At 34.7% G+C, this 25,051-nt stretch overlaps 1 long non-coding RNA gene, 1 other non-coding gene and 1 pseudogene across 2 annotated transcripts; 2 read left to right on the top strand and 1 right to left on the bottom strand.

Annotated features, from left to right (window-relative positions):
- Window positions 1-311: 311 nt before the first annotated feature.
- Window positions 312-1,033, bottom strand: LOC120211095. The gene is made up of 3 exons (XR_005524573.1): window positions 876-1,033; window positions 480-544; window positions 312-377 (listed from the first exon to the last, which is right to left on the bottom strand). It is a non-coding gene; the product is annotated as an uncharacterized LOC120211095 (long non-coding RNA).
- A 130-nt stretch (window positions 1,034-1,163) lies between these two features.
- LOC120211029 lies at window positions 1,164-4,408 on the top strand (annotated as a pseudogene).
- A 16,030-nt stretch (window positions 4,409-20,438) lies between these two features.
- TRNAK-CUU lies at window positions 20,439-20,511 on the top strand. Its single transcript has one exon. It is a non-coding gene; the product is annotated as a tRNA-Lys (tRNA).
- The last annotated feature ends 4,540 nt before the right edge of the window (window positions 20,512-25,051 follow it).

Below are 25,051 nucleotides of genomic sequence, written 5' to 3' on the forward strand. Positions count from 1 at the left end.
AAATTTTATAGGCGTAATAAGAGAAATACCCTCGCATAAATGATTATTTAGCTTCTTATTCTTTCCTTTCGGAAGTAATTTACTTCTTAATATTTTAATTTTTTGCCAAAACAGATTATGTTAGACGAAAATTGTTAATAGACTAATGATTCATCTATATTATTAATGTGACATTTTCATATATATTCACTTAATGATGTAATTATGTCACACCATTCAAAGTGATGACGTGACATAAGTCATACTATTTAAAGTGATGACGTAACATGCGACATTTACTACGTCACTAAAATAATGTAGAGTATTTGAACCTGCTGTGTTTTTGAACTACACTCGATGTAGGCAGGAGCCCCTATCTGTTTCTTCAACTCCTCTCCCTTCATAAAGAAGTGATGCAAGACCAATATTTAAAACAATAGGAACAAATTCTTACTAAATAATAATAACGATGGTGATGATGATGATGTGTAAACAAGTACCTGAGCTGTAGATATGGGTGTTGCAGCAGGATGGTCTATAAGGTATTGCTCATCATCCCGGAGATCTGCAACAGAAAATAGTAGAAAAGATGACAAGATTTCAGAAATAGAAAAACTTCTAAAAAGAATATCATACTCAGACTCGAGTGTGACTGTTAGTCATGGACATAATTAGATTCTTTTTCCATGTATCTAAAGGATTTTTTGAGGCCATATCCATACCTATCTCTAGGATAAGAGTGTTGGACATGGATACTTCAAAAACATTACTATAACAGGATACTATTATTATTTTAGAAGAAAATTATATCACTTAGGGAATCAGAGCTTTTGCAATTAATAAACATGGCCATTGCAAGCATAAACAAGGATACCGTCATGGAAATAAAATCATACTAAGCTTAGTTCCGACCAGAATTGTCAGAACACCCGGTGCATAATGCTTCAATTCAGGAATCCACCGAAACGAAAAGCAACATCAGGTATTCGCAGGCCATTACAGAGACATCTCGCACTAAACAAAGTTATGTTGTACATGCAGAAGATATTCAATTTTTAAACCTTCTTGGCGACATTTTCATAGCTGGCCTTGCTGATGATAGAAAATGCAAGGACAAACACGTTGGCCCCACGATAGCTCGATGGCCTTAATATTTTGTAATCTTCCTGACCTGTTCCAAAGCAATGATTTCAAACCAGAGCAAGAAAGAAGTCAAAGCTACTAATAAAAAGAGGATTGCAGAAGCTGTTTCCAAGTTACCAGCAGTATCCCATATATTAGACTATTAGTGTATGTTAAGTGTGATGAGAGTATGAATGAATGCGTGAGGCAGTTGACAGTGTTAGTAATCTGTTAGGCTGTTAGTTTCAGGTTGTTAAGACTGTTAGAACTACTGAGCAGTTACAACTTTGTTAGCTGTGCAAGTGTGTATATAATGACAGCGGATGTATTGTAAATAATATACTTTCTGTTATCAGTATTCTGCATATGTTAATAGATTCAATATTCATTCAGTTCTAAAGCTTTACATAGCATCCTGCTCATCTCTTATTCATGCTCACCTTGCCATTGATGGCCCCTTTCTCACATGGTATTATTCGCTAAAAGATCCTGGCGTCGTTTTCTCTTCCGCTGTTGCGCTGACGATTGAGTTTTTTATTCCTCAAGCTATAGCTACTGTAGACTTCATCGCAGGGACAAAGCGCAGTCGTTTTGTGGATCTCGAATCGCCATAGCCATTGTGATTGGAGTTCTTCTTTGATGTCTCATCGCTTTCTTTTTCCCTCACGACCTCATCAATCCCACTACCTCCGTTCAAAACCATCGAATTGGCAAATCAAGTTTCCAGATTGGTTCTTCGTCGTGTGAATCCTCGGAGCGGAGTAAGATGCTGAAGCTTGAAATCGTATCACTATCAGAAAAGAATTCCGAATTAAAGAAGCAGGTCAGGAATTTGAAGGAGAAGCTGCAACTGGCCGAACAAGGAAAAGATAATGCCCAAAAACAGTTTCTGGTTTTGGGTGAGCAGCATAAAGCTAGACCTTTTGGTACTGTCAAAGCTTTGCGGACTAACCCGACTGTTGTCCCTGATGAATCTGTGAACCCAAGATTGGCTGCGATCTTGGAGAAAGTTGTTGTTCAGAAAGAGATTATAGTTGTGCTTGCAAATTCAAATGTGAAAGAGATGTTGGAGATTCAAGTTTCTAACATCAAGAGAGTTGGTATACTGAAGTACCTAGTTATAGCTTTAGATGACAATATTGAAAAATTCTGCAAATCAAATGATGTCCCAGTGTACAAGAGGGATCCGGATACAGGTATTGATGCCGTTGGGAGAACAGGAGGCAATCATGCTATCTTTGGGTTGAAGTTCCACATCTTAAGGGAGTTTTTGCAACTGGGTTATAGCGTCCTTCTATCAGATGATATAATATACTTACAAAATCCGTTCAACCATCTTTATCGGGATTCTGATGTAGAGTCCATGACTGATGGTCACAATAACATGACAGCTTACGGATATAATGATGTCACTGTTAAGGAAGAGAGTATTGATTTCAAAGAAGATTATATTTGGAGCTCTTCCGCGATCTCATCCTACGAATCTAAGTCTGAAGATAAATCAGAGGTTTGTGATTTCATCGGCACTTCTGATTCAAGTCGAACCGAAGGAAGCATCGGCACTTTCGATTCAAGTCGAACGGAAGAAAGCAACGACACTTCCGATTCAAGTCGAACGGAAGGAAGCAACGGCACTTCCGATTCAAGTCGAACGGAAGGAAGCAACGACACTTCTGATTCAAGTCGAACGGAAGGAAGCACCGGCATTTTCGATTCAAGTCGAACGGAAGGAAGGAAGGAAGAATCGACACTTCCGATTCAAGTCGAACGGAAGGAAGCATCGGCACTTTCCGATTCAAGACTAACGGAAGGAAGCATCGACACTTCCGATTCAAGTCGAACGGAAGGAGGTGATGCACTTTCGATTCAAGTGTTCATCTTTTTTCATCGAGAAGGTTGAGAAAGCAGGGAGAATATTAGACAATTAGGTGGCGTTTGGTTCGCTGGAATGTTTATGAGGGAATTGGAATCTGTGAAGGAATTGAAATTTGTAGGAATTGGAATCCAATTCCATATTCTGTTTGGTTCGTAGACATGTCAGATGAATTTGATTTCAGTAATGTAAAATAACAGAATTGCCCTTCTTGTTTTTTGCTTTATTTTAGTTTATTTTACAACTTACATGTAGTAATATATTATAAAAAATTAAAAAATATTAAATTTTTCATTTTATTGATTGATTATTCATTTCAATAAATTATAAAAATCATGCTAATAAACATTATAAGTTAAAATCATCACAATCAAAATATGTTAATAAGTTACCAAAAGATAGAGCAATATTTCGATATATTTCAATCGGAGTATGTTAATTAGTTACAAAAAAATATACCAAAAACTATTTTTATTCAATATAAGAATTAGAAACTCGACCCGACACGACTCAAAATAATAAAAAATTATTTTTATTCAATAAAAACATTAACTTAATTGAAAAAAATTATATATAGAGGGTTATTATTGTAATTATTCCTAAATATATAAGGTAAAATTATATATTTTTTTCGGGTCGGTCCTGTTTTTTTCATCCTAAACCCGAACCCGACCCGACCTGACCCGAATATAACACTTAAAAAAACCCTACCTGACTCGACCCGAATATCACACTTAAAAAACCCGACCCGACCTGAACAAAATAAAGTTTCATCCGACCCGACTCGAATATATGAATTAGAAATCCAACCCGACCCGACCCTAAATAATAAAAAATTATTTTTATTTAATAAAAACAATGACTTAATCCGACCCGCCCTGAATTATATATATTTTCGGGTCGGTCCGGTTTTTTTCACCCTAAACTCGAACTCGACCCGACCCGACCCGAATATCACACTTTAAAAAACCTGATCCGACCCGATTAAAATATAGTTTCACCCTACCCGAATATATGAATTAGAAACCCGACCCGAAATAATAAAAAAATATTTTTATTCAACATATGAATAAGTTACCAAAGGATTGACGAGGGTAGTATGGTCAAATTTCAATTCCCTCCAACAATGGAATTGAATTCCATCAATTTTTGGATGAAATTCACTTTCCCTCATTTGATGGAATTGAATTCCATCAGGGATTCCAATTCCCTTGAAAAACTTGAACCAAACATGAGAAAGTGGTCGAATTGAATTTCAATTCCCACAAATTCCAAGAGATTCCATCCAACCAAACGCCACCTTAATGTATGTTAAGTGTGAGATGAGAGTATGAATGAATGCGTGAGGCAGTTGACAGTGTTAGTAATCTGTTATGATGTTAATTTCAGGTTGTTAAGACTGTTAGAACTGTTGAGCAGTTACAACTTTGTTAGTTGTGCAAGTGTGTATATAATGCCAGTTGATGTATTGTAAATAATATACTTTCTGTTATCAGTATTCTGCATATGTTAATAGATTCAATATTCATTCAGTTCTAAAGCTTTCCATAGCTTACTGCTCATCTCTTATTCATGCTCACCTTGCCATTGATGGCCCCTTTCTCACACCATAAACCTATGTTGACGATGCTACCATCCACGACAATATTTGCACTGAAATGGTCGAAAACTGTGGGAGTATAGTCCTGTTACCATATCAATTGTGAAAACAAACAGATATCAATAAAGAAACCCAGTATACGCAATAACCTATTACCTAAAGCCCCAATCTCGATTTCAATTTTGAGGGAATTCATTTCTATTAACAGCGAAAAGATCTCGCAGCACATGACCGTAAAGAAAGTATTGCTGGTGTAAGAAATCAGCAGACAGGTCTTACCGACGGCGCCATCGCCAACTGTGACACACTTTACGAATTAAAAAGTAAACCAGAATACCTTTTTTTACCTAAAAATCTTGAAATTCTTTTTTCCCCAAGAATCCGGGGGGCGCTGGGCTCCCCTTTTACTCAAATTTGCGTCACGCTGTGGTGTTTGTTAAACAAAGCATAAGATTCAAAGGTTTCATCGTTTCTCTTGACAAAGCAAACCCTGTAATGAAGAAGTTGATTAGAGACTAGAAGAGAAGTGAAAAGAGAGGCAAAGGAGGAGGAGAGGGACAAGGAAAAGTGAAACAAAATTACGAAAATGAGAGGAGATAGAAGAGAAACATAGGCACGACAAGTGTTCGGATATAACTGATTTTTGAATTTTTCTTATCCAAATTTGATTTTTTTAATATTAAAATAAAAATTTATATCAACAATTAATTGATCTAGTGTAAGAAGACATTAGGTGTCTTAAGTAAAGTTAACGGTTCAAACCTTGACATTTACGAATGGAGCAAATTATGTTGGGAGAGTCACTCTCTCTTGTACAATAACTGATTTAGACTAATCGATAAAATATGAGACAAAAAACTAACTTCCAACACGACATAATAAAATCCATCATGATGACTATGAAGATATGATCCCCTTAAAAAATTTAAAATTTATAATATTATATATATATATATTTATTTATTTATTAAAATTTTGTTTTCACTCTTATATAATTGGTAAACTACGTATTTAGTACCTAAAGTTTCAGTTTTGATCTATTTTAATACATGAACTTTCATATTTTTCAGAACAATACCTAAAGTCTAACTTTTGCTTCATTTTAGTACCTCGTCGTTAAAAACTTAACGGACGGGGTGACGTTGAACTATTATTCCGTTTCTGATTTTTACCCATATTTTTATAATCAACATCCCGTGTAGAAATGTGAAATATAAAAGGGTTTTTATTTTAAACTGTTGTTTTAGATAAATGAATCTTACCGTCGTTTTGGTAATGAAGGCACCCATTTGAAAACCACAAGGCAATGAATACATCTACAAGAATCGAAAAACCCATTCAAACTTGTTTAGGGTTCTTATACTCTAAGTTTAGGGTTTTTATTTTATAGGTTTGGTGTTCTTATTTTTGTGGGTTGTTCTTTATATTCCTTTGTTTCTTCATTTTTTGGATTGTTCTTTATCTGGGGTAGTTTTTTTTCTCAATTTTCTTTTATTCTTCATTTTTGTGGGTTTTTCTTTATTTGTGGTTTAGAGTTTACTCTTATTTTTTGGGTTGAAGGTTGATCACTTGTTAGATCATCACAATGGGACGAATAACGCTTTGAATGAAAGGAATGTCTCACCCACTTTATGGTATAGAGCTCTTCATTTTCTAACTTTTGAATTAATTTCTTCTTTTTGGTCTCACGAATTTTTACTATATGTTTATAATATCAAATACTTATTATGCCTTGATTTACTAAAAATTCAAAATTACTTGCTTTTGGTTTTTTATTGGGATTTCATAGTTTACGAAATAAAAAAAGTTTCATGATCTATCATGTCATAATGTAAATATTTAATTTGGTTTGTTTTGTTTATTAGGATACAAAGGTTCTGTCGTAGTTTTTTAGGAAAACATTGTGCCTTATTTTTTTCATTGGGATACATATTAAATTTGGGTTTAGGAAAAAGTGATTTAAGGATCAAGGAGCTGTTATCAAATTTAGTCAAGATTGTCATGGAGGATGTTGGTTTAGGGTTTGATTTATGTTAGTAAAAGGGTGACAAGTTTTGGTTTAGGATTTTTGTTTTATTGTTGAGATTAAACTTGTTGAATTTTGAATGTTAGGAATGAAATGTATTAAGGCCAAACTTGTATTATTAAGGCGGTGATGAGTTCGGTTACCGGTTTTAGGACTACGAAAATCAGAAGATCATCAGAAGTAGAGATGTAATTTTCAATGAGAATGTGATGTACAAAGACAGGTTAACCATAGAATCAAGTAGCTCCAATAATGAAGCTGAAACAAAGGAATTTGCTGAGTTCGAGGAGATTTCTGGAAATGATGTTCATATCAGTCCTGAAGCAGTTCAAGAAGAACCAGTCACACCAGAACTGAGACACTCCTCCAGAATTCCTAAACCAACCCAACGGTATCAAAGACTTCTGATTTCTTCTTCAAAAAATAATACCCGAAACTGATAACGGAGTTCAGCCAATTTGCTTACGTCTCCGGACAGCTGCAGATCTTTTACTAAGAGAGAAAATTTACAGGTGTTTACAAAACACTCACTACTCACAAGAAAGCTCTCTAGTATTGGGAGAAAGAAATGATTTTTGGGATGGTTTTGAAGCTAAATGAGCTAGGGTATTTATAGTTGAAACTTAGGGACTAATCTTTGAAAATACCCTACAGTGCAATAACTAAAGTGAATTTACCTATTCCTATTTTCAACAAACATCTACCAAACTTTGAAAAAACATTTTTCAAAGAAACATTTACTAAACTTTGAAAACCATTTTCAAAGAAACATTTACCAAACTTTGAAAACCATTTTCAAAGTTGGTTGCCAACCTTTGGACTTCTAACAATCTCCCACTTGAAGACTGATTTTAATATGTCTTCACACCTCGATCGATGTAGCAACATTTCTAGTCTTGTTATTCTTGCATGCCAACTGAAGCTGAACACAACTTCAGTTTGTCTATGGTCACCGTATTTGTCAATATGTCTGCCAGATTTTGAGCTCCACTGATCTTTTCAAGTTTCAAAATCTCATCTTCCAGAAGAGACCGGATAAAATGATATCGCAATTGTATGTGTTTTGCCCTAGAATGAAAAGACGGATTCTTTGCTAGATGTATAGCACTTTGATTGTCGCAATACAAGACATTGTTTTCTTGTTTCTTGCCTAACTCTTCCAAGAAACATTGGAGCCAAACCATCTCTGTAACACCCCCAACCCGTATCCGACCCGGATACGAGTCCGAAGTGTCACATTGACTTTTCAAACATTTATTCGTATAAAATAGTGAGTAATTTAAAAACTTTGATACATTTAACTTATTCAAAACGTTTACAAAATATATCAGAGTTCATACAATTTATATCTTTAGACTACATGCCAACTACACTCTATAACCAGTACATATATTTTCTGATCTGACATTTGGTAAGGAGAACTGACCTGTCTTGCTCCGCATTACTCTTTACTCTTCTTGAAACCTACGTGTGAAACAATCACACGCTAAGTCGAAGACTTAGTGAGGCATAACAACTTATAATGCACTTTATAACATATATCAATACATGCATGTTCTGTTCTATCATGTTATACCAATTCCATGCATTCTTCGTATCATATAAAATCATATCAGATTAATTACAGTAAATACATACATACACATAATTCATCATTAACAGTTCATCATGTAATCACATACTTTTATGGTTAACCTTTTCAATCAAACACTATACACACCCAACATCATATCATTTCTATAACATTTATCATACCACTAACATATATTTGTTCATATCTCTGGATTAGCCCATGTGCATATGTGAGAACTATCGATATGTGAGTCTATAGAGGTTGTGCACTAATGCTGTCACCACAGCTCTTATAATTGCACCGAAGTGCCGCGTAGAATTGCACCGTAGTGCCATATAATAATATCCATAAGGACCACATATTATTCCTTAAGAATCATATACATATACTAGGGATCAAGTATGTGTCTTTCAAGACTTCACACATGTTCCAAAGAATATACATATGTCCCGAAGGACCGCGTAGACCCTCGACTCTTGGCATGCCAACTATACCCCTAGCTCTCATGACACATAACATGGGCGTTATCATTTATTTCATTTCAAATATTCACATAAACTTGTAATTCACTTTCACATATCACATATCACATAGCTTCTTTTCATATTATCACGTAATCACATAGTTCACTTACACGTAGATCGTTTCCATATAATTCACATGTCACATATATCATGTTTTCATATAATTTCTATCATTTCTCACCCAATCACATTTATTCATGTAAACATACTTATCATATTTTCACATAAGATCATATACTTCATATAACATATAGAAACCTAGAACACTTTCACGTAGCTTATATCAATTTTCAGAGTCCTTTCATATTACCTGATGACATATATCATATAGATATACAATAACTGATATCATATTATCTACCTTATGCTCCATTTCTTTGTATTCCCTTTTTCATATCAACATACATTTAAATATTCTTATATGTCCTATCAATATCCTATAAACTTACTCATATTCTCATATATCATATTTTAATATAATTTGTATAGTAATACTCTATAATTGTATCATATAATGATTTTACCCAAGTACTCCTTTATAAAGTTTATATTACATGTTCAATTAGTCTCATGCTATCTTATAAATAATTTCCATTTATTTTATATCATTTTCCTTTTCCACTCACATAAACCATCTATTTATTTAGTTCAATTTCTCATGACTTCCCCAATACTCTTTAATAAAACTTTATAGCTCTTCACTATAATACATAAACCATAGTTTCCTTTAATTTATCAATCTTCCCTATATTACTTATGTATCCTTATTATGCCTTCGAATTCATACTATTCTCTTAGAGCCTCCTAACATTTCTCGTATAATCACTTATACCATATCATATAACTTATACTTGATTATCTTATTCTCTCATGTTCATTTCATTTCTTATGACTCTATCATATAACTTATCTCATGTTCTTCCATTATTACATATTAAAGTCTTACATACATCATATAGCATATACAAAGCATATCATTATCTTTAGTCATGCATACATACAATCAATGTAATACAGATAATCACATAATTATAACCACACATAATCATGTCCATGACTTCATGCATATTACTCTAGGAAATAGACTCATCGCAAGTCTTATTTCCATTAAACACTACATATCACTAGTATGCACTCACCTGGCCTCACTAGTCAATTTCAATCTCTTATCTTTCCCTTGATCGATCTTACTTGCCAAATGTTCCGGAATTGCTTTACGCGCAGAATCTACATAAATGTACATTTTGAGGCAATCATTAGATACATACACCTTGTAATTGGATACTAGCACCTTAAACGAACTTATTAAATCAATATTCACATTTTTCCTTTAGGGGGAATCGGTTCCCTACTATGGGGGTATCGATTCCCTCATGACATTCTGGAAATGTTGTTCGTTTGAAGGGGTATCGGTTCCCCTTGAATGGGTACCGATTCCCCTTGCCCAGAAATCATATTTTCAACCCGAAAATTACTTCATTTCCTCTCAAACACTTCATATATCATCCCTTTTTCATTCTTAACTCTAGTACACATACTTAAACCAATCTATATTCATTTATTTCATCTTAAACCTCAAAATCCTATCTTCCATATGAGATTCAAGAATCATACCAAATTTTCAATGTGTTCTAATTCTAATTCTAACACTTCATACTTCTTAATTAGATTGATGACAAGTCAAATTCATCCATAAAACTTCAATAACCATACCATATCAAAATTTCATCTTAAAACTCATATTGCAAATTCCTTCATAATTCCTTTATCTTATTGTTTAAATCCCATATAAGCTTTCCTTAAGCTTATTTAATACCCAAAGAATCAAAACTAAGCTTAAAACTCAAGAATTAACCAACTGAAATTAAACTTACCTTTGCATTGCTCTCCCACGTATGAAGAAGAAGAAAGGAGAAGAGAACTCTGGATGTTTCTCCCATTTCCCACGTTTATATTACCTTTAAAAGAAATATAAAAAATCTTTCTGGTCAAATGACCATTTAACCCTTAATTTCCTTTAATAATTACTAATTAACCTTCATCATATATATCCAATAATCATTGAACTATTTCATTCTTATACTTTAGTCACCAAATTCTGAAACTTTACAATTTGGTCACTAACCCGGTATTGAGGATGTTACAAATCTCCCCTCCTTATAAGAAAATTCGTCCTCGAATTTTCACTGCACATCTTAATAAGAACATATCTTCTAATGTTCTTATGTTGCTTCCCTGACTTATTCTTTCTTGTCATCATCAGAAACTTACTTTTTAATCCTTTAGTTTTCCGACTATCTTTTTCGTTTATACATTCATCCTTTGTTACTTATCATATAAACAATAACCAGTAATACCAATCTATTGTTGTCTTTTCTCTTATTCGCTTATGCATCTTTCCTTTGACCTTTCTAAAATTCAATATAATCTCACTCATCACGTTGACAGTAACATCCATCTCTATATCATAAGTCCATATATTTCTTCATAACTCTCTAATTACCTTATAACCATACCAAACTTGTATTTCGTCATCATTTGACCAAAACACAACTTTAAATCTTCTTCAATGTGATTAAACATATACTTTAAGGAGTCAAGCAATATTTCACATCACCTTGCACACTTGTCTTATTTCTATATCAAAATTGTCCTCTGTACTTCCATATTTATCGCATCTGATCCTTTAAATCAATCCCTTTCATTTCTTTATTCCTTCTTCCTTATACATAAATCATGTATTTCCTTTCATATTCACATACTCTTGTCTTATCACTTATACTCATCTTTATGTACCAATCTTCATTGCATCCTCATTACTCTAATAACCCATTTCTTATACATAACTTCATTCTTTATCATTTCTTATACTTGTATTTTCCTTCCTGAAGGTTCCATGCAAATACTTATCTCTGTTTCTACATCATAGCTATCTGCTCAGAATATACAACTATATTCAAATTCACATCGTAATCAATTAACTCCACTTTATCTTTCCTCCAATCTTATAACTCTAGCACCTTTACTCTGACAGCTAGATAATAACTTTTGTTCAATCTAGGGAACAAGCCCTATTATACCAATCATATACATCCTTTCCAATCTAAATTATTTCAAAATTCGCTTACTCAACTTATCAATTTCACCTCTATTCTCATACATCCTGAAATTTCTTTTGCTCAAACTCAACATTCTAACTTCCTATGTCCTATAATCTGATCATCGATATATATATTCTCAAACTCTTCTTATCAATCCTCAGCTTTACTTAAATATAAAAATTCTTACATCCTTTTCCTTTACTATACCACATTACTATGATCCAAATATGCAACTATATCCAGATCCATTGTAGATCTGGTTATCATATCCTGACAATATCTTATAATCTTATAATTCCAGTACATTTTTATCACATACTCTAGTTAGCCAATGCTAACTCTTTCCATCTTAACTGCAACCCTTATCATAAACATACTCTTGTTTATGCGCAATACTATCACTTCGTTTCAAACTCATAAGCTCTGACTTATACATCTTATACACTTGTCACTGATGCACTTATCCTTGAGTTCTTCTATACGTACTCATCACGTCCTTAGATCTTTTTAACATTCTTATGGTGACACCTGTTCACCATATTCTATCTTATCCACATAATAACAAAACTACTCTATATCGTGTTTCCGATTCCAAACGATGAAAACTTTCTATCATTATTCAGATATGATTTCAACTTTCTGAAATCAACTTTTGATCTTACTAGGCATTTCCTGAGGTGTCCGCTCTTCATCCTGCCTGGCCAAGGCAGGTGAATAGCTATCACAATCAGGAATATCACCTTTCACTTACTTCGAAATTATCACGATTGGATTTCTACTGTATTAAACTATTCTTATTCTATTAGCAAGACAACATATTCCTTACACTATCAGATCAGAAATTTTTCAATCTATGTTGGCATGTACACCTTTTATGACACTTTGGACTTCGGTTTATGCCGAGAATCGGCTAAACCTTAGCTCTGATACCATTAAATGTAACACCCCCAACCCGTATCCGACCCAGATACGAGTCTGAAGTGTCACATTGACTTTTCAAACATTTATTCGTATAAAATAGTGAGTAATTTAAAAACTTTGATACATTTAACTTATTCAAAACGTTTACAAAATATATCAGAGTTCATACAATTTATATCTTTAGACTACATGCCAACTACACTCTATAACCAGTACATATATTTTCTGATCTGACATTTGGTAAGGAGAACTGACCTGTCTTGCTCTGCATTACTCTTTACTCTTCTTGAAACCTACGTGTGAAACAATCACACGCTAAGTCGAAGACTTAGTGAGGCATAACAACTTATAATGCACTTTATAACATATATCAATACATGCATGTTCTGTTCTATCATGTTATACCAATTCCATGCATTCTTCGTATCATATAAAATCATATCAGATTAATTACAGTAAATACATACATACACATAATTCATCATTAACAGTTCATCATGTAATCACATACTTTTATGGTTAACCTTTTCAATCAAACACTATACACACCCAACATCATATCATTTCTATAACATTTATCATACCACTAACATATATTTGTTCATATCTCTGGATTAGCCCATGTGCATATGTGAGAACTATCGATATGTGAGTCTATAGAGGTTGTGCACTAATGCTGTCACCACATCTCGTATAATTGCACCAAAGTGCCGCGTAGAATTGCACCGTAGTGCCATATAATAATGTCCATAAGGACCACATATTATTCCTTAAGAATCATATACATATACTAGGGATCAAGTATGTGTCTTTCAAGACTTCACACATGTTCCAAAGAATATACATATGTCCCGAAGGACCGCGTAGACCCTCGACAATTGGCATGCCAACTATACCCCTAGCTCTCATGACACATAACATGGGCGTTATCATTTATTTCATTTCAAATATTCACATAAACTTGTAATTCACTTTCACATATCACATATCACATAGCTTCTTTTCATATTATCACGTAGTCACATAGTTCACTTACACGTAGATCGTTTTCATATAATTCACATGTCACATATATCATGTTTTCATATAATTTCTATCATTTCTCACCCAATCACATTTATTCATGTAAACATACTTATCATATATTGTTCACATAAGATCATATACTTCATATAACATATAGAAACACCTAGAACACTTTCACGTAGCTTATATCAATTTTCAGAGTCCTTTCATATTACCTGATGACATATATCATATAGATATACAATAACTGATATCATATTATCTACCTTATGCTCCATTTCTTTGTATTCCCTTTTTCATATCAACATACATTTAAATATTCTTATATGTCCTATCAATATCCTATAAACTTACTCATATTCTCATATATCATATTTTAATATAATTTGTATAGTAATACTCTATAATTGTATCATATAATGATTTTACCCAAGTACTCCTTTATAAAGTTTATATTACATGTTCAATTAGTCTCATGCTATCTTATAAATAATTTCCATTTATTTTATATCATTTTCCTTTTCCACTCACATAAACCATCTATTTATTTAGTTCAATTTCTCATGACTTCCCCAATACTCTTTAATAAAACTTTATAGCTCTTCACTATAATACATAAACCATAGTTTCCTTTAATTTATCAATCTTCCCTATATTACTTATGTATCCTTATTATGCCTTCGAATTCATACTATTCTCTTAGAGCCTCCTAACATTTCTCGTATAATCACTTATACCATATCATATAACTTATACTTGATTATCTTAATCTCTCATGTTCATTTCATTTCTTATGACTCTATCATATAACTTATCTCATGTTCTTCCATTATTACATATTAAAGTCTTACATACATCATATAGCATATACAAAGCATATCATTATCTTTAGTCATGCATACATACAATCAATGTAATACAGATAATCACATATAATTATAACCACACATAATCATGTCCATGACTTCATGCATATTACTCAGGGAAATAGACTCATCGCAAGTCTTATTTCCATTAAACACTACATATCACTAGTATGCACTCACCTGGCCTCACTAGTCAATTTCAATCTCTTATCTTTCCCTTGATCGATCTTACTTGTCAAATGTTCCGGAATTGCTTTACGCGCAGAATCTACATAAATGTACATTTTGAGGCAATCATTAGATACCTACACCTTGTAATTGGATACTAGCAACTTAAACGAACTTATTAAATCAATATTCACATTTTTCCTTTAGGGGGAATAGGTTCCCTACTATGGGGGTATCAATTCCCTCATGACATTCTGGAAATGTTGTTCGTTTGAAGGGGTATCGGTTCCCCTTGAATGGGTACCGATTCCCCTTGCCCAGAAATCATATTTTCAACCCGAAAATTTCTTCATTTCCTCTCAAACACTTCATATATCATCCCTTTTTCATTCTTAACTCTAGTACACATACTTAAACCAATCTATATTCATTTATTTCATCTTAAACCTCAAAATCCTATCTTCCATATGAGATTCAAGAATCATACCAAATTTTCAATGTGTTCTAATTATAATTCTAACACTTCATACTTCTTAATTAGATTGATGACAAGTCAAATTCATCCATAAAACTTCAACAACCATACCATATCAAAATTTCATCTTAAAACTCATATTGCAAATTCCTTCATAATTCCTTTATCTTATTGTTTAAATCCCATATAAGCTTTCCTTAAGCTTATTTAATACCCAAAGAATCAAAACTAAGCTTAAAACTCAAGAATTAACCAACTGAAATTAAACTTACCTTTGCCTTGCTCTCCCACGTATAAAGAAGAAGAAAGGAGAAGAGAACTCTGGATGTTTCTCCCATTTCCCACGTTTATATTACCTTTAAAAGAAATATAAAAAAATCTTTCTGGTCAAATGACCATTTAACCCTTAATTTCCTTTAATAATTACTAATTAACCTTCATCATATATATCCAATAATCATTGAACTATTTCATTCTTATACTTTAGTCACCAAATTCTGAAACTTTACAATTTGGTCACTAACCCGGTATTGAGGATGTTACAATCTCCTTGTTGGCTTTCGTAACAGCGACATATTCTGCTTCAGTTATGGAGAGAGCAACTATCTTCTGTAGTTGAGAAACCCAACTCACTGCGGTTCCTCCTAGATTATAGACATACCCTGTAGTGCTCCTTCTGATGTCAATATTTCTGGCTAAGTCAGTATCTACATAGCCTATCAGTATCGTATCTCCACCTTTGTAACAAAGTGCTTTGTTTGTGGTACCCCACAGATATCTGAGGATCCATTTGACTGCTTCCCAGTGTACCTTGCCCGGATTATTCATGAACCTGCTAACAGCTCCCACTGCTTGAGAAATATCTGGTCTGGTACAAACCATGGCATACATCAGACTTCCAATTGTTGAGGCATACGACACCTTCACCATGTGTGCACGTTCTTCCTCCGTCTTTGGTGACTTTTCTTTGGAGAGTCTGAAATGAACACCTAAAGGTGTACTTACTGGTTTAGCATCTTGCATGTTGAACCTGTAGAGTACTTTGTTGATGTATTGAGCCTGTGATAATATCAAAGTCCCCGACTTTGTGTCTCTCTTGATCCTCATCCCAAGAATCTACTTTGTAGCGCCCAGATCATTCATAGCAAACTGCTTCGACAATTTTTGCTTCAAGTTTATAATCTCTTGTATGTCTGAGCCTGCAACGAGCATGTCATCAACGTACAACAATAAAATAATAAATCTATTGTCGAACCTCTTGATGTAGTAACAATGATCTACTTGGCATCTGGTAAAACCATTGATACCCATGAAGCTATCGAACTTCTTGTACCACTGTCTAGGAGCTTGTTTTAAACCATACAAGCTTTTCTTCAACCTGCATACCAGGTTTTTATTGTCTGCCTCTATGAAGCCTTTTGGCTGCCTCATATAGATTTCTTCCTCCAAATCACCATGAAGGAAAGCTGTCTTTACATCTAACTGCTCAAGATGTAAATTCTCTGCAGCTACAATTTCCAATACCATTCTGATTGTAGACAGCTTCACGACTGGAGAGAAAATTTCATTGTAGTCAATACCTTCTTTTTATTGAAAACCTTTGACAACCAATCTCGCTTTGTAGTGTTTGCTCCCATCGTGCTCTTCCTTGATCCTGTAAATCCACTTGTTGTGAAGCGCTTTCTTGCCTGGTGGTAATTCAGCTAATTCTCACGTCTGATTTGACATAAGCGAGTCCATCTCATCTTTCATGGAAGACTCCCACTTGACTGAATTCTCCACTTGCATTGCTTCATCATAGCACTTTGGTTCACCATTGTCAGTCAGCAACAAGTAGTGCAAAGAAGGAGAATACCGTTGGGTTGGTTTAGGAATTCTGGAGGAGCGTCTCAGTTCTGGTGTGACTGGTTCTTCTTGAACTGCTTCAGGACTGATCTGAACATCATTTCCAGAAATCTCCTCGAACTCAGTAAATTCCTTTGTTTCAGCTTCAGTATTGGAGCTACTTGATTCTATGGTTGACCTGTCTTTGTACATCACATTCTCATTGAAAATGACATCTCTGCTTCTGATGATCTTCCGATTTTCGTAGTCCCAAAACCGGTAACCAAACTCATCACCTCCATAACCAACAAAGGCACATTTGTTGGACTTAGCATCAAGTTTACTTCTTTTAGCAGAGTCTATGTATACATAAGAAATACAACCAAACACTCTTAAGTGTCAAAGGTTTATTTCTTTCTTGCTCCAAACTTCCTCTGGTGTTCTGTCATCCAAAGGAATTGAGGGCCCACGGTTGATCAAGTAAGCTGCAGTGTTGATAGCTTCAGCCCATAGAAATTTGGGCAATCCGACATGTATCCTCATGCTTCTGGCACGTTCATTCAGAGTTCTGTTCATGCGCTCTGCTACGCCATTATGTTGTAGTGTCATGGGAACTATTGTCTCCATCTTGATCCCATTCTTTGCGTAGAAATCTCCGAATCTTCTATTTTTGTACTCTCCTCCATTGTCAGACCTCAACCGCTTGACTTTCAAACCAGTCTCATTTTCCACCATGGCCTTCCATTTTCTGAAGGTATCAAAGACTTCTGATTTCTTCTTCAGAAAATAAACCCACGCCTTCCTTGTAGAATCATCGATGAAGGTGACATAATATAATAAGCCTGCAATAGATAGAACTGGAGATGGTCCCCATACATCAGTATGAACCAACTCTAACTTTTCAGCCTTGGGTGTCTTATCAATCTTTTCAAAGCTGACTTTCTTTTGTTTGCCAAAGATGCAATCCTCGCATAGTCTGACATCTATATTCTTTATATCCGGCAACTTCCCCTTTGAAAAAAGTGTCTTCATCCCTTTCTCGCTCATATGACCAAGCCTTTGGTGTCATAGGTTTGATTTTCCATCAGCATCTGCTACTGCAATGATATTCTCTAAATTTGAGGTTACATAGAGAGTAACGGTCTTCTTACCACGAGCAATGACGAGTGCTCCTTTGGTAATCTTCCATTCATAGCCTGAAAAGGTTGTGCTATATCCTTCTCCATCAAGTTGTCCTACAGAAATCAAATTTCTTTTGAGGCCAGGAATATGTCTCACTCCTTTCAACATCCAGGTGGTCTGGTTTGGCAACTTTAGTCTGATGTCTCCTTTTTCGACGATCTTCAAGGTTTCATCATCAGCTAGATGAACATTCCCAAAATCACCATTGACATAGTTCTCCATGATTTCTCGGCATGGGGTGGAGTGGAAAGAGCCCCTGAATCCAAGATCCATGATTCAATCGGAGTGTTGACGCTTAGAATCATGGCATCACCTGTCTCATCTTTCATGTTGGCAGATTCCTGTGCACCGGTATCTTTCTTCAGTGCTCGACAATCTCTTTTAAAGTGACCCTTCTTTCCACAATTATAACAGGTAAAATCTTTCTTTCATGTTCTTGATTTGCCCCTTCTGGATTTTGATCTGCCACGATTTGAATTTCTTTCTAAAGTTCTCCCTCTAGACTCCGTGTGCAAGGCTGAGGAGGTTGATGCTTCACCCGATTCTCTCCGTCGAATTTCTTCGCTCAGTACCAGATCCCGAACATCATCGAATTTCAATTTACTATTTCCCGACGAGCTGCTAACTGCTGTAATAGTAGCATTCCAACTGTCTGGTAGAGATGATAAGAGAATTAAAGCTCGAACTTCATCATCGAATTCAATTTCCACTGAACTCAACTGAGTTGTGATTGTGTTGGGTTCATTTAGGTGTTGTGCCATCGATGCCCCTTCCGTCATCCATAAATTGAATAATCACCTCATCAAGTGCACTTTTTTTGAGGCTGATGGCTTCTCATACATACTGGAGAGAGCCTCCACAAGACCCGACGTAGTCTTTTCCTTTGCTATGTTGAAAGCAACATTGCGGGATAACGTCAGTCGGATAACTCCGAGGGCTTATCTGTCGAGAAGAGCCCAGTCTTCATTCTTCATGCCCTCTGGTTGCTTTCCTGAGAGAGGTTGATATAGATTTTTCTGGTACAAAAAATCTTCAATCTACATCTTCCAAAAGCCAAATTCCGCACCATCGAACTTTTCAATTTTCACCTTCCCTTCGTCTGCAGTCGTCGCTCCCACTCGAATCCGGTTTCGTTTGGATCGTTTCTGACAATTTTTGCGAACTACCTTGTATTAGAACACCTCCATCGACAAACTCGTATCGCCGATAAAATTGTTACTATTCACGAAAATCGCTATTCATGTTAATAGTAATAAATAGTAACCTTACAAAAAATTGACAAAATTCACAACCAAAAACTCTGATACCAGTTGTTAGGAAATAAACCGAGTGCGAGTAATTTCCCTATACCCATATTAGTGAGAATGCGAAATAAAAGAGGAAAAATAATACCCGAAATTGATAACGGAGTTCAGCCAATTTGCTTATGTCTCCGGACAGCTGCAGATCTTTTACTAAGAGAGAAAATTTACAGGTGTTTACAAAACACTCACTACTCACAAGAAAGCTCTCTAGTATTGGGAGAAAGAAATGATTTTTGGATGGTTTTGAAGCTAAATGAGCTAGGGTATTTATAGTTGAAACTTAGGGACTAATCTTTAAAAATACCCTACACCGCAATGACTAAAGTGAATTTACCTATTCCTATTTTCAACAAACATCTACCAAACTTTGAAAAAACATTTTTCAAAGAAACATTTACCAAACTTTGAAAACCATTTTCAAACAAACATTTATCAAACTTTGAAAACCATTTTCAAAGTTGGTTGCCAACCTTTGGACTTTTAACATGGTTGAACTTGTTAAACTCGTATTATAAAAGTTGTGAATGAAATGTTTGAATCAAGTGTTGAAAAATGTGTTGGTCTTTGGTAAAAAATTATGGGTAAATGTTGTTGAATTTTGAATGTGCCTATAATTGCATTATACTTGAACAAAATAAAGTCGTCATATATTAACAAAATAAAATCACCAAACTTGAACAAAATAATTACATCATATTTTTTCATTGATTCCAATAGAAATTCAATAAAGTGTTAAGCAAGTTTGGTAGCTTAGTTTACAGTGCATTCACAAGATTAAATAAAAAAAATGGCCCAAACTACTAAGAACGTTTGAAATAATTGTTGCCAATTTAGAGATCAATATAACTTGTATTATTAAGATTGATAATGAATTGCCTGTCCAGCTCAGTTGGTAGAGCGCAAGGCTCTTAACCTTGTGGTCGTGGGATTGAGTCCCACGGTAGGCAATTCATAATTCTGACTGTCGGAGGTTTTCCACGGAAGTTGTTCTCAACCTGGAGTTAGGAGCAGCCTACTATCCTACCTCTCTCTCATCCCACTACATATGGGAATAGGGACATCTAATTTTTTTAACACTTTAAATGTACACATCAAAATAAGTTTTTAACCCTTCAATTAATTTATTCATCATTCTTTGGTCGCTTGAAAGTTGCAGCCACAGTTGGTGTGAATTGAATGATGGAACTTTCTTGACACTGCTCATTATCCACATAACATACTGTTGTTGTTTTCGTTGGAGCTTAGTGGTGGTGAAATGGTTGCTGGGTAGGAGTAGATCCTATTGTTGTTGCTCCTCTTAGACCTCCCAAATGGTCTTTTAACCTATAAAAGTTATTATATAATTGAGCCATTAATAATCATTGTTGATTTTTAGGGTAATTTTTATTATGGGGAAGAAAAGCTCATTATTCGTAAAGAACTACAAAGAATATAAAAGTGGTTTTACACTACAGATTAATTACCCACTTAACAACTCTTGCCAGTTGTAAACAACTCAACAAACTAATCGATTAATAAGCCTTAGCTACACGCAATAACTAGTTGTCCTCAACTATACGTAAACGTTACTAACCTTAACAACCGCACATGCAAAGCATGCACTCATACACTAACATTCACCTAACTTCATCAATCTTCAAGAGAAAAGTAACTAACCACATTTAGCTTTTGCCGAAAACTTAAAAAGGCCAGTTTAGCAAGAACTTCATTAAAGCCATCGATAGTCTGATGTTGCCTAGGTACGTAGCTAACACACAAGTCGCATGCAACAACCTTATCTCTCACAAAATGCACATCAAGTTCGACATGCTTGAAACGAGTATGAAACATCGGATTAACACTCATAACCACCACACTCTTATTATCACTCCAAACATTAGGAACATCTTTACCACCCACACTCCTGTCTTCAAGAATGGCTTGAAGCCATACCACTTCAGATACAACATCATCTATCCCTTGATACTCAACCTCAGTGCTTCAGATACAACATCATCTATCCCTTGATACTCAACCTCAGTGATAGACTGAGAGATCAACTTTTGCTTCCTTGAACACCAAGCAATAAGGTTATCGCCTAGAAAGATATAATACCCAGAGACTGACCATCGATCGTCAGCATTACTTGCCCAATCAACATCAGAAAATGCGTGTAAATTTAAAGTAGTGCCAGAGGCTTGAAACAGTAATTCATGATCTATAGTACCAATGAAAGTGCAAAATTTGTTTAACTGCTAACCAATACAACTCATAAGGCTGATACATATATTGTGCTACTCGACCAACACTATATGCAACACCAATCCAAGTATGAATTTAGTAAAGCAAGGCTCCAACCACACTTCGATAAACTTGAGGATCGACGACTAGCATCTCTAACAAGGTTAGGCGAAGAAGCCATAGACATGTACAAACCTAGCACCAATCATATCAACTCGCTTAAGAAGTTATCTAATATACTTACGCTGACTCAAGAAAAGAAATTCAATTGTTGTTCAACTTCAAGGTCAATAAAATAACTAAGATTCCCAATATATTTCAACGAGAACTCATGATCAAGCGAACAAACCACATTACCAATCGTATTATCAGAACCACCAGTGATAACAATATCAACAACATACACCAGAACATATAAACAATGCCCATCATTTTGTTGAATGAACAATGAAGCCACAACTTAAGTTCTCGTAAAACCAACGCTCACTAAAAACGAACGAAAAAGAGAATACCAATTCCTTGGTGCTTGTTTTGGTCCATACAGTACCTTTTCAATTTTGCACACAAGATGACTTTTCCTCAAAGCCAGGAGGTTACAACATGAACATTTTCTCGACAAACTCACGATTAAGAAAAGTATTATTAACGTACACCTGTTAAAGACACCAATTATGTTGAATAGCTTGAGATAAAACTACATTCATCGTAGAAGCTTTAACAACCGGACTAAACGTATCCCAAAAATCATGTCTCAGAACTTGCAAGAACCCCTTCACAACAGTCTCGCCTTATATTGAGCAACCGACCCATCCGTATTTTGTTGAATCCAAAACAACCATTTACATTCAATAGGAACATGGTAGTTAGGTAATAGAACAAGCTTTCGCGTCTCATTTCGAACAAGAGCATCATACTCAGACATTATCGCCTACTTCCAATAAGGCGAAGCAAGAGCCTGACGAATTGTGGATGGCTAAATTTCAACAAAACTCGTCTGAGCAGCATAAAAAGACTTGGTTTGAAAATATTGTGCTTGCTTCTAGTTACCATAGGATAGTGATTTGACACCTGAAGACATGCCTCACCTTCACATTCAACTGCCCCATAACCAGATACGTAACAAGGTCTTGACACTTCTATAATTGGAGCATAAACAACCCCTCTATTCGGTGCACTATCGGGCAAACCAGTGGACACACACTGAAGATCTCCTTGCTCAACATGCATCGTATCATGCATAGCAGACTCCACATAACCACTTTGTCCAATGTGTAATTGACTATTGTCATAGAACCATGCACCGACTAATGTTCACTCAATCGACCATGTACCACTGGCACGTCACTTGAGGCAACATAGTCAACAACACAAGGTCCCACAATAATACTCGACTCCACACTAGTTGAATTCTCTCAAATACTCACACAACATCCATAAATCTAGGAACAATTTATACACTAACAGAGGTTTCAAAGTATCCCTAACACCTGCATCTGGAAAAGAGACACAATCAAATGGAAATAATAACTCACTAAACACCACATGTCAACAGAGACAAACCCTCTCATATGAAGCCAAGCAAACATATCCTTTGTATTGAATGTTATAGCCGAGAAACATGCATGGTTGTGAACGAAAGCTAATTTTACGTGTTTTAAAGAAATACAAATACAAAAACAAAAAACATCGACATCCAAATATGCGAAGATAATCATACTTCGGTGGCTTTCCATACAACTTTTCAAATGGAGACACTCTATCCAACACCTTAGTAGGAAAACAATTAAGTAATGAGCAACGGTAACAATGGAATACGACTAATATTTCAATGGTAAAGATGCCTTTACATGTCCTTTTATTATGTCCAAGTTGTCCACACTTACTATATGAAATTACCGACCTTTTCTTGCAAACTTTCCCACAACGATCAGTAATTTCATCTTCTTTTCTCCTATTTTTATGAGGACAGCCTAGCAGTCGTCTTCGGGAGTGGAGGTAAGATATACAAATTTTTCACTTTTTGAGTCCTTTGATTTGGTCCTCTCACAGTTGAATCATACAAGAGTATATTGCTTATTACGTGGTCTGTTAAACCCTAATAATACAAGTTTAACCCTAATACATTTCATTCATAACATTCAAAATTCAACAAGTTTAATCTCAATAATATAACAAAAACCCTAAACTAAGACTTGCTACCCTTGTACTAACATAAATCAAACCCTAAATCAACATCCTCCATGACAGTCTTGACTAAACTTGGCAGCAACTCCTTGATCCTTAAATCAATCTTTCCTGAACCTAAATTTAATATGTATCCCAATAAAAAAAAAACAAGGCATAGTGATTTCCCAGAAAACTGTGACAGAACCTTTGTATCCCAATAAACAAAACAAACTGAACTTAAACTAAATATTTACATTACAACATGATAGAACATGGAACTTTGTATCCAGTAAACTATGAAATCCCAATAAAAACAAAAAAACAAGGACTATTGATTTTCCAGAAATTCGAGGCATAATAAGTCTTTGATATTATAAACATACTGTAAAAAAATCATGAGACCAAAAAGAAGAAATCAATTCAAAAGCTAAAAAATGAAGAGTTATATACCATAAAGTGGGAGAGACATTCCTTTCATTCGAAGCCTTATTCGTCCCATTGCAATGGTCCAGCAAGTGACCAACCTTCAACCCAAAAATAAGAATAAACACTAAACTTCAAATGAAGAACAACCCACAAAAATGAAAAAAACAAAGGAAAATGAAGAAAAATTATGAATCCCAAATTGGGAACAACGAGGGACGGATCCAAAATTAAATATTAACAGGGGTTGAAATATTATATCATTTAAGAAAAGTATAAAGACTTATTAGGTATTTAAACTCGAAATTCATCATGAACCAAGTGACCTTAGAGATTAAGGGATTGTTGTTGTGCTCGAGGTCCCGAGTTCAAGAACGTATGTAGAGGTATGAGCGTTTATTGTCAAATAGTTTAAAGTTTTTGTACAAATATTACCTTACATCACCCTAAATTAAAAAAAAAACTCAAAACTCAAAATTCAAAAGATAACTTCTAATTTGTCTAATATTTAAACTTACAATGACTTAAATTATAATTAGACCAAAAATTTGAGAACACAGACTTATCAATCTTTAGTTCAACCCCTACTTGATTAAATATTTAATATTTTTTATATTTTTTAAATTTAAATATTTATTTTTATATGAACCAAAATATTATTAAACCAAAATTATATCA

Source organism: Hibiscus syriacus, unplaced genomic scaffold, assembly GCF_006381635.1.
Source record: "Hibiscus syriacus cultivar Baekdansim isolate YM2019G1 unplaced genomic scaffold, ASM638163v2 tig00109957_pilon, whole genome shotgun sequence".
Lineage (NCBI taxonomy): Eukaryota > Viridiplantae > Streptophyta > Magnoliopsida > Malvales > Malvaceae > Hibiscus > Hibiscus syriacus.